General features: G+C 39.9%; 1 protein-coding gene across 5 annotated transcripts in view; it reads right to left on the bottom strand.

The window, feature by feature from the left end:
- Window positions 1-2,166: 2,166 nt before the first annotated feature.
- The window catches only part of Akap6 (A-kinase anchoring protein 6), a 440,318-nt gene continuing 432,840 nt past the window's right edge, over window positions 2,167-9,644 (bottom strand). For 4 of the 5 annotated variants that reach the window (XM_017594343.3, XM_017594342.3, XM_063262448.1 and 1 more), the window contains exon 14: window positions 2,167-8,509. The gene's annotated coding sequence lies outside the window, so the exon portion shown is untranslated. The remainder of the gene's footprint in view (window positions 8,510-9,644) is intronic. The other variant, NM_022618.2, reaches the window with a different exon arrangement.

Raw genomic sequence — 9,644 nt, 5'->3', positions numbered from 1 at the left:
GGTTTTTAAAATGGATACATATATGTATATAAAAGATTAATATTAATACCAGGAGGCACTGTGAACACCATACTTCCCAGGGTGTGACATTGGCTACAGAATACTCTGGCTGAGAATGCATGATCTTAACCTAATTACAGTGGGAAACCTGACAGATATAAAGTAAGGGGTAATCTGTTTTTAAAGGAGAGGACTTTCTTTCAAAATTACTGACATAACAAGGCAAATAAAAGCTGGGGAAATGCTTCTAGAGTAAAGGAGGCAAGATCTGACTTGAACTCAAGACCAAAACATGAACCGAAGGGGCAACGTTTGCCATAATGAAAATTACTGGGGAACCCTGACAAAACCAGAAACATAATTAGATAAAAACAGTTTAGCGGATATTTTTGATGTTAAAAATGAGCTTTGATTATGCAAGAGAAAAATAGCTACTTTTTATTAAGAATTAAACAACAAAGTAATTAGAGGCAAAAGGCCACAACATACTCAATTCACCTCCACATAAAAACCCAATATGTGGGCCCACTTCTGGTGCATGCATGACTGTGTGTGTGGTGGGGAATGATACAGGATGGAATATTAATAAGTTGGCCTGGTTAAAGTTGCACGACTTTAATTTATGAAATTTTAGATTCTATGGGGTTGAAATTCTTTTCGAATTAAAAGATACAAGAGCATGCCCATGGCTGCAGGCCTGCCAATGGTGGAGCCCAGGTTTCAAAAACCCAGGGGCTCAGAAAATGTCTCTCAAAGACGATGAGGACATTTCAGTTTTTCTGAAAATGTAGAACCCAGTGTCTCTTCGAGCCAGACTGCCTTTAGGAGAAAACATACCTATGTGAAGAAAAGCCTCACATAAAGAATGCTAGGAACCATACCAAAACCCACATTTTAAATTCATCGCCTTAAATTTAATTAATATTGTTGCTTTATGAATTTGTTTCTTTCTACTACTTTTTTTTCCAGATGCGAAATAAAGTCCACGGGTGGGAAATGACATATCGTAAAGTATTTCTCAAGCAAAATGTAATGATAAAAATGTATGTTCCTACTCCAACATTAATCTCGTCCATAATTAACTATTGCTTTTTTCTTTCATCAGACTCTGACCTTTAAGGTGCTCCTGTTGTGTGTTTTTAATGCCTAACTTTTCTGGAAAATGTGCAGAGGTCATAATGAGGCATAATTATATACAGTATATAATTTTCTTTGGCCTTTTTCAAGTGCTAATTTAGCTATCATTTCTTCCTAAAGAATTTTTATAAGAAATGTATTTTAAAATGAAAGCCCTTTCTCCAGTTTTGACCTGAATTACGATTCAGTAAGCATTTAATAGAGGCAGGAAATTCAGCAACATATATAGAGAGATGATAAGGGAACATTCCATAACATATCATCATTTAAGTGGCAAATGAATTTTAAAAATAGTCTTTTGCCCCTCGATACCCTGTTTTTATGAACTATAAATAAAATGCATATAAAAACTCACCTACCTCTTTTGTCTGCAAATTGCATATTATAAAATGTGTATCATCTTTAGCACTGCAATTTTTTTTTAAACAAGCAGTGGACATCATTAATCACGAAGTATTGTGGGGGCTACGTTGCACATCAAAAGCACTTAGCATGGTGCCTGACACACAAAAACAGTAGGTGATCGGTGACTTACGTTATTACTGCTCCAAATGAAGCGGCAGTATCCGGTGCGTTTACTCAGCTTCCTTCCCTGCCACCTGCCAACCTAGGATGCTAAGCATCAATTGGTAATCGTGACAATGTCGAATTAGTAAAAATGTGGCGAAGTTGCTGTAAATTATCTGGGACTTAAACAATCAGGCTTGAGGATCGTAAGGAACTGGGTGCCTCCCGGCATTCACAACCAATCATAACTTGCCCTAAGTTTAGAAACCCAAAGCACTTATTTCCTATTGCTTTCCATAGTGGGCTATAAAAGGGTTTGCACGCAATGACGCCACTGGTGAGTTAGGGAGGAATATCGGGAATTTAGAACACAGTGAGAGCTATTTGGAGAGTAGCAAATGTGACACGCGGGAAAGGAACCGTTTCTTGGAAGTCGGGATTTTCTATGAAGTTTGGCCCCAGCGGAGCGCCATCCGTCATCCGAGATGGGCGTGAAGGAGGACACGAATAAGGAGGCTCCCATGCTTTCACTCTGTTTTAATGACAAAGTACATTCCAACAATTTGGCTTTTTATTTGGAGATTCTTTAAAATAAATGACACGTATTTGCCAGGAAATACACACATAAGGAATTTCTGACTTAGTTTTAGTAACACGATCAACTAGTAGAACCAGACTAATTCTATAACCCCAAATGTTTTTATAAACCAGCGGTTAGGGAATATGGGGTTTACAGAGGATTTTGAGTACTTTTATGTTCTTAATGCCTGAATCATTTAAGACCTTGAATAAATCTTGCTGAATAATACTTTATATCTATAATACCCCCATTTGTTTATGGAGTAGGTGTTTTGTTTTAAGTGATAGATAGAACACAAAGAAAAGTTTTCATGATTTTGACACGGTTTATATTAGACTATATTACTCATTTGCACTAAATTAATAAGCTGTATTGTCGCATGCCCTTACGATATGGAAAAATATCCAAATTTATTCCTGAGACTTCCAGTCAAACTTCCCCCAGCTACATGAGTGAAGAAAACAACACAGTAGGGAGCTGGTGAGCAGGGCACACCTGGGACAACTTTATCATCGTCTGCCACCGAAGTCCATGCTGGGCAAGGTTCCTGAGACCAGGGTGATGGAGTCCAAGCTTCGCAATGCTTCACATCTCTGTTTTGAATGCTGTTTTTCTGAAGAGCCTGCTCCCCACAGCTCAAATTCCTCATGGTTGTGGGTGAACTGGGGCTGTCAGACAGTGTTATGCATAGGGCTCATTCTCTGGGCTCTGGGACCCTTCCCAGGTTTGGGGACATCTCCTATTTAGTGTGTCGTAAATATGATGTTACAAGGCTGCTAATCAATAATAACATACAAAACTTTAGAAATAACTTTTTTTAAAAGAACAAATTAGACCGTTCTTAAACTGCCCCCAGAACCATATCACTTCAGTCACATGTTGTTCTCTTTCTTGTGTGGCTAGCAGACAGCCCAGGAGACTCTTCAGTGGAAACCGTTTATTGACAATTGCCCCAAAGCCTGAAAATGCCTGTGCTGTGTTTCTGAATGTCTGTTTCCCTAAGTTCCCATGTTCAAAACCAATCCCAGTGCAACAGAATTAAGAGAAGAATCTTCAGAAGGTGACTAAATTGTGAATGAGATAACTGCCCTTAGAGGGCACCCCTCACTGTGAGGAAGCTCAAAGAACACCCATCAATGAGGCGGCAGGAAGGATCTCACCAGACACTGAATCTTCTCTTGCCCCGATCTTGGTCTTCTCAGCTTCCAGATTGTCTAGCTACAAATTTTCTTGTCTACAAATTTCCCAGAGTAAAGTATTTTGTCATAACAGTCATACCAGACTAAAACAATCTCACATGTGTGGACACCATCTAAGTTTTACATGCATGCTGCCTGGACAAGAACCTAAGGAAGTTTGCGCTATGCAGGCCCTGATTAACTTCAAAGCACAAGGATGAGTGAACTTTCTGCTTCGGGGGGGAGTCCATAATGGAGAATCAGATGGTCTCCAGGCACCAGCCAGAATGCTGTTGCTAAAGAAACCAATTATGGATCTATCTATGTCTATCATATCATTTCCCTTTGGACAAGCAAACTGGTGGTAAGTATCAAATGCAAAACTGCTGTGTGGAAAGCATGTAGCTGTTTTTAAAGAAGCATCTAATGACTTGCTATATATGTGACAGACGTGCATCAAATCAATGGGTGAATTACAGGACTGATTTCATTGAACTCTTCTACCCACAACCACAGCAGGATCTCGATTGAATATCTATTTCCTTGGCTTATGAACCTTTCATATATGACCAGGGTATGAGTGTGTGTGTGAAAATTTAGTATCAATCTTAATAATATTAATAAAATAATAACAAAATAATCTGGCTTAAATTTAAAACTGCTTTGGAGTAAACGTCTCAGTTTATTGCTACATTGAGTTTAGGGTACACCAATTTTCCTGGTAGTCTTGGTTGCACTAAATATGCAATCTATAGCTGACTAAATTCCAAATCAATCATTAAGAGTGAACTAAATTAAACTCCTTAAATTAATGATGTAGGACAATCTTTTTATTTATGAAACAAAGTACACTTTATTTTTTTTTCTAAAATTACAAGTCAAAGGAAAAGATGTATTTGGTCCACAGCAATAGTTGGCTGACCTCTGCCTTAGAAATTGATAGGACACTGTGACTTAAGAAAGTCAATGGATCAGTCACTCTTCATGAAACTGAAACTGACAATAAAATCTAGAAAGAAAAACTTGCATGTCCTATGTCCCATTGACTTTGCAGTTTGTGGACCTTCCACAAAATGGTATCAGATGTTATCGTTCTGTGGGTCAGGGATCGGAAGGGCGTTTCCAATGGGTCCTGTAAGGAAACATCTCAGACGTCCTGACTATGCTAAGTAACTGCAGTTATAGTGCAAAACTAACTACATGTAAACGCGTGTGTGACTGTGTTCCAATAAAACTTTATTCACGGACACAAAAATTTAATTTCTTGTAATTTCACTCATCACAAAGACATTCTTTTTATTGTTTTTCAGCCACATAAAAAGATAAAAGCCATTCTTAGCTTCTAGGTCAAATATAAATAGGCAGTGGGGGATGGGGAGGTTGGAGAGACCGCTCAGTGGTTAAGAGCACTGATTGTTCTTCCAGAGGTCCTGAGTCTAAATCCCAGCAACCACATGGTGGCTCACAACCATCTGTAATGAGATCTGGTGCCCTCTTCTGGTGTGTCTGAGGTCGGCTACAGTGTACTCATATATAATAAAGAAATTAAAAAAAAATAGGCAATGGGTTAAGTTAGGCCCGTGGGCCATGATTTGCTGACCTCTGCCTTAGAAAACAAAGGAAAAATGTGAATCAAGAATGTAGGTGATCCACTCCTACTCTGTTCAAGATCTGAACAGAGCATCACCCATAAACTATGGCAACAAAACCAGCTTATCCTGAGATTTACAAGGAGAGGATAACGGGACTCATCCAGGTTGTGACTCATTCTATAAAACTGGTCTGAGATTTTCAGAAATGTCAATGAGGTGAGGACCAGGAGGGGAATAAAAGTGAGCAGAAGAGTTTTACATGGAGATGTCAGGTTTGGATCCGATGTAAGAAAAAGATTGAAACTGACTCCAGAACTAGCCTGGGCCACTGAAGGAAGTCATGGATTCTTAGTTTATTCACTTGTTTATTTGTTTATTTATTGAAATTTACAATATAGAATAAACATATATCTTGAATATATTTTTGAGAAAACTTAGCACTTCAATGTCCACACACCTCTCTACATGTATGATGAAGACAGTCCCTTGACTTCCAGGGTTCTGCCTGTTTAACATTCAGTCAGCTTGAAATGGATCTGAAGTCATGACATATGACGGGCAGTCGCAGGAACTGCCTGGGAAGAGAGTAACTGCCCTCAATTACCTGCAGGGCGGCCATGAGACAGAGGGCCTGGGAATCCTCTGTGGGGGCTGATCTGCAGCACAGGCTTAGGTCCAATGAGCAAGACTAAAAGAGGGAGGGGTACCCTGTGGACTTTATTTAGCAATCTAAGAAAGCACATTCTTACAGAAATGCATGCCCATCAGAGGGGCGGTTGGCCTCAACAAATAACAAACTATCGTTGTGTGTAGATATGGTTGGTCAAACCAATACAGAGCAAATGAGCTGTTTTCCAATGCGACTGGGACGGTAGTGTCTACACAGGGCATGAGACTGAGGCTCCATCTCTCCTGGCTGGAAAAGGCATTAATAAACCCCAAGGTCAACCTGGTCAATTTGGTGTTAGTGTCAAGTAGAGAGCTAATAAATATTTTCAAATTCTAAGTCTTTATGAGCACATAAGAGGCAAATAGTCCAGCATGGCCTATTCAATTTTTTGAATGTCTTTTCAATAGACATAGACTTAATATTAGTCACAGACCAAGAGAATTCAGGTTGTCTTGGTATATAAAATAATGCCATATCCCAACAGAGGTCTAAAAATGTTCAAATACTTTTCTGGGCTCTATGATCTGTCTTTCTCTATCTCAGGCTACAATCCCTGTGCAGTCTGTTACTGCCTCGATTCTAGCTAATTTTCCCCCTTACTTTCCCCCTACCACACAGTTATGTCTAATATCTCCCCTCTGCAATCCTTGTGAACACTATAACTAGATGTCTCTCTAAAACTCCTTTGGAAGAAGTCACTACATATCCAAAAGCCTAGACTAGGCCATCCATTTAAAAATATGTGCAGCGAAGGTTAGAAGAGGCAAAACCCACACTAAATAATTAAGGTTGTGAAATTGCAGATGTGTGGTATTTAAGTGTTCTTGGGATGGTGCTAGTAAAGTTCCAATCATGGGGTAAATAAAGCCCCACGCAAGCTATTGGGTCTTCTATACCTAGTACACAGCACACAGAAGCTCCACGTCAACTCCGTAAACACCTTTCAGTCCTCTTTATTTGGCCTTCTCTCCTGTCACACCTGTAGTAAAGCCCCACTAACCACTAACCTCCACTCTCTCCTAGCCTTTCTCTGGCCCCTGTCCCTCCCTGCCATCGCTCTCTTTGTGACTCTTTCTCTATACATGCTTTCTTCCTCATCTGTGGGGTGCTATAGCGCGTCATCTGTGTGGCCAGTCACTCTGTCTCTAACACAGAAGCCTCCAAAGGCAGTGCATCGGTCATAGCTGCTCTCCCTGAATCTAGAATGGTGACTTGCAGGCAAAAGATGCTAATCTACTGAATGAATGATTGTCATTTCTGTGGCTATGTTCTCTTTCCTTTTTGAAATCTGATAATATGCTGTGTCTGGTTCACTTTGCACATCTTTTTCTAGTTTTAATGCAGGAATCTCATATATATATATATATATAAACCACCCAATACTCTAATTCAGGAAACTCTATGAAATACCTACTGTGTGTCAGGCACTTTAGTAGGAGTTATGATATAAATTAAAAGCTGAAACTTTCAAGTCATAAAAAGACCAAAAGACCAAATGGAATATTTAACAAAATAAATACACCTGAAATCTGTAGTTTAAATAAAATAATAATTAAATTTTCTATACCATCCACCAAACCCATTCAAATATTTAAAATAAATTAGGGCATGTAAGAGATCTCCAAATACAACTTTAAACCATTAACAAGTAGAAATAAAAACATTCAGAATAAAATGCTGTTGATGGAGGGGAAAGAAATCTTTGCTATTTCGGATGTTTATAGTGAAACAGAAAAATTTGGAAAATCATGAAGTCTTCAGGCCCAGTCTGTAGTCTAAGCAACTTAAGCCTTCTGTGCAATATGGATATTTTGGAAGCTAATATATGGGGTTTGTTTCTTTTTCTTTCCCAGAACCACATGAAAGAAATTGGTAAACACAGGTAGAAGAGATCATTAATTTTCCTTTCCCCCAATAAGCTATTTTTATTATGCCAATTTTAATTACCATGCAATCGAACGGGTTTAAGGCTTATATTCCACACCACTGGACATCACAAACATGAAAGCATTTTATACTGTCATACATCAGTGTTTGCACTAGCTTATACATATATACAGAAATTATGCACGCATCTTAACCTTGCTATTTCCTCCTTTCAAACCAGTGTAATCTTACCATGAAAGCAGCTTTTTAATAAATGCTATAAGTAATACAGCAAGGCACACCGTTTTAAAAAAAAAACCATTTTTCTCATCACCACCTCAAGAAGCATAGAAACCAAAAACAAACTTAATAGTAGAATGTACCAGTTTATAAGATACAACACTGTTATAGTTGTTTCTTGAAGTGCTGCATAGATCATTATTTAAAAAGAAATAATTAAAATGGCGCTTTCAGACATCACTTAATTTTGTTAGAAGGATCAATGTGTCTCCTCTATACTGCAACCAAATCAAGGGCGGGCTTTTTAGGTAAATCTCTTTCAATAAACATTGGTCTAATACAGCGAAAGTTTTCAGAGCAAAACATAACATTGGTCAAGTACTGATGGGAGGGGTATCATTCCAGACAGTGGGTTTGATGGACCATCAATTTGGTGAGCCGCGGAGCTTTAAGGGGGGGAGGAGGGGGAGGGAAAACCGAAGTCTTGCTGGAGAGACAGGGTTGCCAGAGGTAGCTTGGGACAGGAATCCACGGGAGAACAAGCAGCTTTGTGGAACTAGGATGATCACCTAAGAGAAGCAATGCACACATCCAGGTCGAGAGGCCCACGTGGACAGACTGCATTCGGAAGGAAGGTTCGTCTTCAGAAAGTCAATGTGACAGGCGGCAGTGATAACAGGATGGAGCCCAAGACCGGCCCAGGGTGGATTGGGCTAGCCCTGAGCTTCAGCCAGGCTATCTACAGGAAAGAAAAAGGTGACAGGAAAAGGTGTCAGTAATGTCTCTGTCATTTGCAGAATGAAGCCCTTTCCAGAAGCTGCCAGTGCGGGATCATCTGCTAGCGATCTGAAACAAGACGTGATGACCGTGACTTTCACTAGCTCAAGGCTCTAAGAACACACAAACACATTTTTGGTTCAGTAAGTTATATAGATACTTGAATATGTTCATACATTTTCAAAAAAATAAGAAAAGTCAAGTATGACTATCTTTTCTCTGGGTCATCAGTCCATTTGATCTTCTGCGGATGATTTCGGTTTTATCAAGTTGTTTTTTTTTTTAAAATCTGTATGAAAATGTCAGGTGGTCAGTACCAAGGGGTGACAGTGTATGAGCACAGTTCACAGACTGGGAACTTCACTCCCAGGCTAACACTTCCGCCACTGATTTGTGTATGATAACTCAGCGTATGAGTCAGAAAAAGTTTTCCAGCCGTAGGTCCACCCCAGGGAAACGGAATGTTGAGAAGATATAGGAAGTTAACAGGGGTGGGGGAGACAGACAGAGGCAGATGGAACAAAATTTGGTACGGTAAAATAATGCAGTAATTCAAGGAAGCACAGTGCAGCGTTACTCAGATGCTGAGGATGTGACTCATCGGGAATCTGCACTGAGGGGATCCTCCAGTGAGGCCAACCCCATCTCAGCAAACGAGCTGGCATTTGAATTCCCTCCGGGTAACCAATTCTTTCAATTTGGCACACTTGGGAACAAGGCAGGCCAAATGGGCTCAAGCCCAAATTTCTCTCTCTCTCTCTCTCTCTCTCTCTCCCCCCCCCCCGTGTGTGTGTGTGTGTGTGTGTGTGTGTGTGTGTGTGAGAGAGAGAGAGAGAGAGAGAGAGAGAGAGAGAGAGAACCAGATAATTAGAAGTACATCTAGTAGTGGGTTAGTAAGGTGGTTTAAAGGTAAAAGTGTAGTGTCTAGTGAAGGCATAATGTACAAGCCCCCCATGTAGTTTCCTAAAGCTGCTTGGCCAGCCTTCGGAAACCCCAGTGTCAGTCCAGTAAGGGAATGAGACTGATGAGCCATGTTTGCTCCAACCACTTTCTCAATTTATGAAAGCTGGGCTGCCCTTTAAATTGTGTCAGCGTGC

Source organism: Rattus norvegicus, chromosome 6, assembly GCF_036323735.1.
Source record: "Rattus norvegicus strain BN/NHsdMcwi chromosome 6, GRCr8, whole genome shotgun sequence".
Taxonomy (NCBI): Eukaryota; Metazoa; Chordata; class Mammalia; order Rodentia; family Muridae; genus Rattus; species Rattus norvegicus.
This window is presented reverse-complemented; position numbering and strand designations above follow the sequence as displayed.